The following is a 10,365-nucleotide window of genomic DNA, read 5'->3' as shown; positions in this document are numbered from 1 at the left end:
CAAGAATTGCCAGGGATAAAACTAATTTGAAAAGAAAAATGAAATAAAGTAAAAAGAAAGAACTAGTTACTGTACATTGGCTATATCAAGGTTGACAACTAAACAAAATAAGACCTGCTGTTTCAATATCTTCGTGTTCATTTCAATTAGCATCATTTTGTATGATCACACATATGTTTATAGTACTTCAGCTATTATAATCTTCTTTCAGGACTAACAGGATAATACTAATTGCAAATAAGGGAAATCATAGAGCCTATGTTTCTTTGGGCCTGGCTTACTTCACTTAATATGATTTTTTCCAAGTCTATCAATTTTCTTATGAAAGGGACAATATCATTCTTTCTTACAGAAGCATAAAATTGTGTAAATATTCCACGTTTTCTTGATCCATTCATCTATTGTGAGGCAACTGGGGTGGTTCCATATCTTATCTATCGTAAACAATGCTGCAATGAACATAGTTGTGCTGGGAGCTTATTGTGCTCTATTTTGAAATCATTTGGGTGATGGCCAAGAAGTGGGATAGTTGGATCTTACGGGAGTTCTATGTTTAGTCTTTTTAGGAACCTCCATACTGCCTTCCATTCCCACCAACAGTGTAGTAGTGTTCATATTTAGCCACATCCTGGTCAACATCTGCTATTATTTGTTCTCTTGAAAATGGCTATTCTAACTGGGGTGAGGTGGAATCAATGTGGTTTTGATTTGCATTTCTTTTATGACCAATGATGCTGAGCATCTTCCTTCTCCTTTCTAGAGGCTACACAATTACAGATTTCTAGTGTCTCACCAGAGGCATAGAAACTTGTAATGCTGTGTGTGATTTTAGTTTTACATTCACTTCCTTGGAGCTTACACTGACTCCTATAACTTACAATAAAGGTTTATACTATTTCACTTACTGAAAAATAAGTAATTTTCAAAAACGTAGAAAAAAATCTCTTGGTCAGGGGTTCCAGATTTTTACTGGGAAATTTTTATTTCGTTGCTTGTTTGTTATATCACTTAAGCACACGTTGAATTTTTGGTTTTCCAACCAAATCTTCAACAACCAAAAGCTATGTTGCCTTATTGGATTTCACTTCATAAGTTAGCAAAAAATTGACATATTTTTGGTTTGGTCTTTCAGGGATTTTTGGCTTATGGAGTGTTAGTGGGCCAGTACACAGGCTTGGACTGAGGGTCTGGAAATCTTGCTTAGATTATTTTACTCAATGCTGTCACTGTGCCACTTGAACCACATCTCCACTTCTTGCTTCTTAATTGAAGATAAGAATCTTGAGGAGTTATTTGCTTAGGTTGGCATCAAACTGTGATCCTCAGATCCCACCCTCCTGAGCAGCTAAGATTAGAAGAATGAGCCAGACCCTGGATATATTGTGCTCCCTATGTAACCTAATCAAGGGCACAGAATTCTGAAGCATATGTGTATGGTTATATATTTCAAAATTAGATGGCAAAATATAGACCTTTGTGTGTGTGTGTGTGTGTGTGTGTGTGATAAATGTGCAGAGGGATATGAGGATGAATCTGATTTTGAGGAAGATTTCACCTAGAGCTTTTCACAGATTGGGCTACGCTGTACAGAATGCTTGAGATTAAAAGTGAGGTAAATGCTGTCATCCTCCCATTCTCCTACATCCCTTGCTAATATATTTATAACCTGTGATGTTGTCATGGTTACTTTTTGTGTATGAGAGCCAGTACTGGGGCTTGAATTCAGGGCCTGGATGTCCCTTAGCTTTGTATGCAATGCTAGCACTCTGGCATTTGAAGCACAGCTCATCTTTTTGCCTTTACTGGGAAATTGAAGGTAAGAGTCTTTTATTCTCATGTTGGCTTTGAACTCAGTTCCTCATATCTCAGGGTTCTGAGCAGCTAGTTTTACAGGCCTGAGTTCCAGTGCCTAGCATTTCATTACTACTTTTACAAGCTGCATGCTCACACACATACTTTCCATTACAAAATCTCACTGCTCAGGATATGTGACAAGAAGTGAGGAAAGATGGTTGAATGGATAAGTTACCAAATGGGCTTCTACCCCCATTAACATCATTCTGGTCGTTAACTTACCCTTCAGTCAGTGAGAACATATTTCCCCTTTCATTCTGAATTTTTCAAAAGGAAATCAGTGAAATGTTTTTGTTATATCTTTCAAAGATTATCTCCCAAACAGGAGATATTATTTGAATGTATTTGATAATATTTCAGATTGGGTTGGTCTTGTGTGTCGGAATGTGGGCAGAGACCGTCCAGCCAGCTGGGCATCAGGCACAGAGCTGATGCTTCCTGTCTGCTGGTTGCAGAGAGGAAGGTTTTCTTCCTGGCCAAGCTTTCAATTGATATCCTTTCATCTTTGACTTCTAATTACCTAGCATAACAAGCATGAACCATCACCAATAGGCTCATTTTAGAAGTATTAGTAGCTTTTCATTCATTGCTTTTTTCCAGGAAGTTTGATCTGGGAATCTTGGTTGTACCTCATAAGGTTATTTTTATGATACACGTTGCCTCTGCCATTTCTGAAATTCATTTCCTCAGTATTAGATAAATGAATTTGATCTAAAGCCAATAGTATTTTCCTTCCAAGATGCTAGGTACGTTATTTAAATCTCTTATCCTTTGGCAAAGCAATCAGGATGTTTGTGTAAAACCCTAATTCTTGAAAGAATTATAGTTATAAGGTATCATGTGCAAACTTTCATATAGTATCTTTTTTAATGTTTTTATTGTAAAAATACTGTACAGAGGGGTTACATTTACATGAGCAAAATAATGAGTATATTTCCTATCAAGCATTGTTACCTCCTCCTTTGTTTTTCCCCTACCATCCCTTCCCTCCCACCTCCAGAAGTACACTCCCTCCTCTCTCCTTCCTTCCTGCCTAAATTATAAAGTAAGTTTTTCAACATAGTGTTTTTACATCTCATTGTTACAGGGGGTCAAGCTGTATCCATTGTTAAGCATTTGGATTTTTCCCCTCTCCTCCCAAAGCTAGAGAAATATATATAGAAGATGCATGGCACCGACATCAAATGCAGTGAAAACAGGGATTATATTGTGGTGGAGCAACATATAAAGAAACAAAAATTCACATAACTAATGTAACAAGATTGGGTGGAAAAATGATGATGGTAGAATTAATTTGATAACTCTTCTATAGTTTTTAATAGTTAAGGCTTTTTAACTCAAAGGAGGATTAAAACACACAGAATAGAGGAATATAGTTACTACTCATTTGATGTGTGTTGAAAGATTATCAGAATTTTGATGATTAATAAAAATATATGTTCAAATTTCCAGTGGCAGTAAATGGTGCTGGCAAAATTGGTTAACTACATGTAGAAAACTTAAGCTAGATCCTTATATATCACCCTGCACCAGAATCAACTGCAAATGGATCAAAGACCTTGAACTCAAAGCAAACACTCTGAAAACATTACAGGATGGAATAGGAGAAACCCTAGGTCTCCTTGGCTCAGGCCGAAATTTTCTGAATAGAGACCCAGAAACACAACAAATGAAAGAAAGGTTGGACAAATGGGATTGCATAAAGTTGCAGAGCTTCTGCAGGGCAAATGACATAGCTAGCAAGATCAATAGAAAACCCAAGGGTTGGGAGAAGATCTTTACTATCTATACAACGGACAAGGGTCTCATATCTAAAATATACTTGGAACTCAAAAAATTAAACGCCCCAACAACAAATCCTCAAAGAAACAACTGCCCAATAAATAAGTGGCCGAAAGACTTAAAGAGAAACTTCTCTGAAGAAGAAAGAAGGATGGCCAATAGACATATGAAGAAATGTTCAACATCCCTAGCCATAAAAGAAATGCAAATCAAAACAACATTGAGATATCACCTCACTCCAGTTAGAACAGCAAAAATCAAGAACTCTAACAACAACAGATGCTGGAGGGGATGTGGACAGAAAGGAACCTTACTTCATTGTTGGTGGTAATGTAAACTTGTTCAACTACTTTGGAAAACAGTATGGAGGTTCCTCAAAAGACTTCACATAGAACTCCCCTATGACCCAGCAATCCCACTTTTGGGCATTTACCCAAATGTTTACAAACAAGACCACACTAAAGCTACCAGCACAACTATGTTTATTTCAGCATTATTTACCATAGCTAAGATATGGAACCAACCCAGATCCCCCTCAGTAGATGAATGGATCAAGAAAATGTGGTATATATACACAATGGAATTCTATGCCTCCATCAGAAAGAATGACATTGCCCCATTTGTTAGGAAATGGAAAAACTTGGAAAAAATTATATTAAGTGAAGTAAGCCAGGCCCAAAGAAACATAGGTCCCATGGTTTCCCTTATTTGTAATATCTATTATATGTATGAGTCAAGCGGAAAAGGTCAGATAAGGTGATGTCAGGAAAATGAACCCTTAGATGTGTATTTTAATGTTTTTTTCTTCCATGCATGTGTTTCTAACGCATTTATAAGATTATCTCTTTGTTGCTTTGTATGTCTCTCCCCCACAGTATAACCCCTGCTTTCACTATATTTGATGTCAGTATAACTTGTGGAGGAGATGGGGAAAAACCAGTTGTTTAAGGATACAGGTGGACCTGTTGCAACAATGAGAAGTACAAGTTGTCATGTCCAAAACGAGCTTTACAACGTCGGTTTGGGGGGGGAGGGAGGGGAGGAAGGAGAAGGATTGGGATGGGGGGAGGGGGGAGGCTGGGAAGGGATGTGAAGTGTAAAAAAAAGAGGAGGCTGCAATGCTTGTTAAGAAATGTACGCATTATCCTGTCCATGTAATTGTAACTCCTCTGTACACTATGTTCACAAATAAAATTAAATTAAATTAAAAAAAAATTTCCTGTGGCAGACTGGTATGCTAAATGGGAGCAGACATTGGTGATGCCAGGGGTTTGAAAGCGGATAATGAAGCAGAATATCAGAGGAGAGCATTTGCTAAGGATATAATTTCCAAAGGTCATACCAAATATATGGAACTAGAATGCTAAGTGATGATCTACTGAGCACTAAATTTTATTTGGTGGATTCTTTGTTTTATGTATTCCAGGGATTAGAACCTTGGGCTTGGGTACTGTTCCTTAGTTTTTGTTTCTCAAGGCTAGTGCTCTACCAGTTGTTTCACATGATATTTTGGGTGGTTAATTGGAGAACAGTCTTTCCAAATTAACTCTTTGGGCTTGCTTCAAACATGATCTTCAGGTATCAGCCTCCTGAGTAGCAAGCATTCCAGTTGTGAGCCACCAGAGCCCGGCTAGAGTCACATTTTAAAAGTATTCTCTCGGTGAATCATATGTGTCTAGCTCCTATTTGAGCACTTTGGTTCCAGGGGTCATGTCAGATTTAGAATAACATGAGATTTTTTCATTTTGTAACCCGCAGCATCCAATATCTATCTAATTTATTCTTATCTTCATTTCTGATCTTTTTTCTTCATTGTAGCTTTCCATTCTTACTTCACAAGCAAGCATGTCAGTGCTGTTTTCCTTTTCTGAAGCAAGTCACGTCGATTCCCATTAATTGGGGATGTACTTACTGTTCTTACTGCCTGCAGTACCTGCTTCTAGATAATTGCATGGATGATGGCTTTCAAGCTAAATATCTCCTTCTCAGGGATGTCTCCTCGCATCCCCACTTTGAAGTTGTTGCCACAAAACGACCAATGTCATGTCTCTGATTTATAGAAATTATCATTATGACTTCTGGTTTTCTTTTCAGCAAGAAATTGCTAAGGAGAGATCCACGTTCACTTCTGTTTCGCCAACATCTGTAATAATGCCTGGTCCTTAGTGCTCAGGAACCTTACTTGGAGATCAGCCTTCTCCAGCTCAATTTATGCTAGTTTCTGGTCAAGCCAGCTCTTCAAGCTGAAGTCTGGTGGCTAGCATTCTTTGTGCCTTTCTGTGCCGCTGAGGCCACTTCAGGGCAAGATCAGTGCCTGACACCTATTTCCTGCTATGGAAAGATGGCTGTGGCATCATAGAAGTTATGGCTATTGTTTTGTGAAGCTGCGTGAGGACACACATCCCCACAGAAATTCACCAAGCCAAGTGTGTCCCATGCCCAGAAGTGCATTCTACAACTCAGCAACCAAATTATCACCCACTCCCTGATGAACTCTATATTTCCATTTCCTTAAAAAGAAAGAAAAATTCAAAACATGCCTTTGATGATTTGTCATTGAATTACTGAAGCAGAGTATACAATTTTGTGTATTTGTAAGTCTTTCTCCATCTCTCTTGAGCCATTGACATATTTCTATGTGTTTGAAGCTTGGAAGGTAAAATGAGGTTTAATTCAGCATAGTCAGAAACACTTTTGGAGGGAATGCAAACTTTCAATATGATGTTCTACAGATGTCCATCTTGGCACAGGAACTGAGTATACTGTCATAAGATAAGAGGCTTGTTCTGATTTCTACTGACTTTCCTCTGGGTGCAGGGAGTGTGATCCCACTGCATGTGTGTCTCTTTGTTACACTGGAGGGCCCAGGACTCCTCTCAAAATCTAATGCGATGGGGGTAAGAGAGACTAAACCTCAGAACCCAGCTTCCCACATCACTAGGATTACAGACCTGAGACTCCTATACTCAACTCATAGCTGCTTTTTTATACATAGTGTACTAAGTTTCATTCTATTCACTTCATAGACAGATATGAAAATATGTGTATATATTTATTCATCTATTTATAATCAGTATTATATCTAGAATCAAAAAATATATTCATATAATTATAATCAAAGTTATATTACCACTTTCCCCAATAATGATTTACACTAGATTTGTGAAAAATATACTCAAGACTGAAAGTGATAAATGCCTTTGTAGTATGAAAAATCATATTCATTCTTATACATCATATAATATACTATAAAAATATAAAGAATATAACAAATATTTGCATATAACTGATTTAATAGTGGATTTTTTTCCTTCCTGATTTTGTCTTTGCCCATCTATGTAAGCCTTCTTTCTTCTATTGATGATGGCTTTTACTTTCCAATATAGGTATTTCCTATGTATTTTGTCAAATATTTTCAGCCCTAAGTACATTTTGGATATTATTGGAGCCAAATTTTTCTTCAATATTTCCCAAAGCACAATAAATATGTATACAGACTTGAATTCACTGTTGGAAGAGAGTCCCATATACCATTATAAACATTGTAGCATTTGTCACAATTGACAGAACTGCTTTCTAAGGACATCTGATCTGCTATGTCCTAGAGCTTTTGGAGCCACCTTATCACCTCATTCAGGCATGGCCTGGCTTCCTTGCCACTGCCTGTGCATTTAACAGTCCCCTTTATATCCATAAGTCTCTCTTTTACAGCCCCCTCTTACTCTGTGTTTTCCCACAAACAAAACAAGTGCATGGTGCTTTAGATTGTAGGCTGAAAAAAAACACATTTAGGATTCACGAATTGTATAACATAATATAAACATTGGCATTTTAATAACGTTAGAAAAATAAATAGAATGAACATTTTACAACAATAAGGACAAAAAGAAAAAGAAAAATTTTCCCAGGAAGAGGTGAAGGAATCTCGAAATCTAGATTGGCCTCTAAGTTGCCTTCAGGCAGCAATTCTGCCTCAGAGTCCTCAAAGAGATCTACTTCCTCATAAAAGATAGAATTTTTTCCTGAGTCGTGGGAGGGAGAGATTATAATTTCTCAATTGGATATTGGATCCCCTGCAGCAGGACAGATTATTCTGGATATTATGTGAGGACAGATTCCCTTTCCTCAACTGAAACTAGATTTTGGACCTCACTTATTGGTTTTCCTAAACATAGACTGGGTCATTTTCCATTGGCACACATTTATCCTGCACTCCAAAAAGAAAAGGTATGTACATATGACCAAATAAGTGAAATGAACCACAAGATAGGGACATAAGTGGTTTTTTCTTTCTTTCTCTTGTTTCTAACGTATTTACAATATATCATGTGATTTTTTTTGTTCTTTGTATGTTCCTCCCCCATGGTATAACCTGTGTTTTCACTGTATGTAATGTCGATGTCATGCATATTTTATATATGCTTCTCTAATTTGTGGAGGGGAAGGGAAAAAACAAAATGCTTAAATAGAGATACAGGTTGACCCATTGTAATAATGAGATGCACAAGACACTTTGTGGAAAAACGATCATCAGAATTTAGGCGGGATCAGGGGGAGTGTAGCTGTGGAGGTGGGAGGGAAGGCATGATGGGGGTTAAACAAAGGAGGAGGTAATAATGCTTGATAAGAAATGTACTCATCACCTAGATTATGTAACTGTAAACCCTCTGTACATTATTTTTACATTGAAAATGTATTATAAAAGATCAAAAGACCCAGAAATAAAACCACATACTTACAATCATCTGATGTTTGATAAAGGAGTGAAAGATGTACAGTGGAAAAACATAGCCTTGCCAGTTGCCTGTGGCTCATGCCTTTAATCCTAGCTACTCAGAAGGCTGAGATCTGAGGATCGTTGTTCAAGGCCAGCAGGGCCAGGGAAGCCCATGAGACTCTTATCTCCAATAAAGCACAAGAAAATGGGAAGTGGAACTGTGGCTCAAGCACTAGCCTTAAGCTGAATATCTGAGGGACAGCGCTGAGGACCAGAGTTCAAGCCCCAAAACCAACACACAAACACACACACACACACACACACACACACACACACACACACACACACACACACACACACACACACACACACACACACAAATCATAGCCTTTTCAACAATTGGTGTTGGGAAAACTGGGCAGCTATAGTCAGAAAACTAGAAGTGGATCTCTGCTTGCACTAACATCAATTCAAAATGGATTAACTACCATAAAATCAGCCAAACTACTGTAACACAGAATAGGGATGACATTAGAAATTGTAGGTATAGGCATGGACTTCCTGAATAGAGTCCCAGGGGCACAACAGATAGGAGAGAGACCCAACAAATGGGACTACATCAAAGGAAAGAAATTCTGCAAAGAATAGGGACATAGCCACTAAACTAAAAAGACAACCAACAAATTGGGAAAAGATATTTACCTGCAATACATCAGACAAAGGGCTAATATTCAATGTATACATGGATTTCAGGAAACTACCCCTCCCAAACCTAATAAACCAATCACTAAATGGGCAAGGAGGTAAGGAGAGACTTCTCAGAAGAAGAGGTAAATATGGCAAAGAAACATCAGAAAAGGTTCATCATCCCTGGCCATAAAAATGTAAATCAAAGCAATCCTGAGGTACCATCTTACCCAAATATTCTGAATTCTGAAAACAAATGCTGTTGGGAAGTGGATGAAAAGGAATCCTACTGCACTGGTGGTGGGAATGTATACTAATACAACCACTCTGGAAAGCAGTCTGGAAGTTGCTCAAAAATCTAAATACAGGCCTTCTCTAATACCATCCCATACCAGTTCTAGGCATCTAACCTGAGAATCATGAACCATAATATGACAAGGACACTTGCATAACCATGTTCCTTGCTGCTCAATTCATAGTGCCAAGTTATGTACAAAACTCAGATGCCCCACAATAAATAAATGGATCCAATAATTATGCTATCTATATACAATGAAATTTTACAGAAAGAGCCATTAGAAAGAAAAAAATAATGTCATTTGCAGGGAAATGGATGGAACTAGAATAAATCATGTTAAGAAAGTTAAGCCAAGATCATAGAGACAAATGGCACATTTTCTCCCTGATATGTGAAAGTTAGATTTAAAACTCAAGGGGATATGACAAACTGTACATGATTCTAGGCATCATATATAATAAGAACAGAAGAGGACAGGCTTTGGAGAAAATCACAAAATTGTAATACCCAAGCACCTCTTCTTATGTGTATAAAACAATACATATAACTGAATAAAATTACAAAGATAAGGAAACAAAGGAACTTGTCTTAATTCATCTATTCATTTTGTGATAACTCTGTATTCTTAACCCAATTTACATTATATAATATGCGTGCACATCTAAGGAAAGATAGGGGAAGGGTACAGAATCAGTGGAAAGTGGATGAAAAATTGCAGCAGTAGAGCCCACTGGCTGTACTGGACATTGTTGAAAGTGAACTATGGAACTCGAGGGTCTAGATGGGAGGGAGGAAATGGATGAGAATGGGGGAACAGATGAGACTAGGTAAAAGGAAGAAAATGTACTAGTTACCTGACATAGAGAAAGGTAACCATGCTGTATATCACCACTAAAACAGCAATATTTGGTTTTTTTAAAAAAGAAAATAGTTCCCAAATGAGAATATGAAAAAAGGGAAATACAGGGCAGATAATTCTTTTTTTTAAGTCCTTGGTACCTGAAAGTTTCAATCATTAGCTATTGTC

This window comes from Dipodomys merriami, unplaced genomic scaffold (genome assembly GCF_024711535.1).
Source record: "Dipodomys merriami isolate MVZ:Mamm:240054 unplaced genomic scaffold, mDipMer1.0.p SCAF_571, whole genome shotgun sequence".
Classification (NCBI taxonomy): Eukaryota; Metazoa; Chordata; class Mammalia; order Rodentia; family Heteromyidae; genus Dipodomys; species Dipodomys merriami.
The sequence above is the reverse complement of the archived record's forward strand: the minus strand, read 5'-3'. Positions refer to the sequence as shown.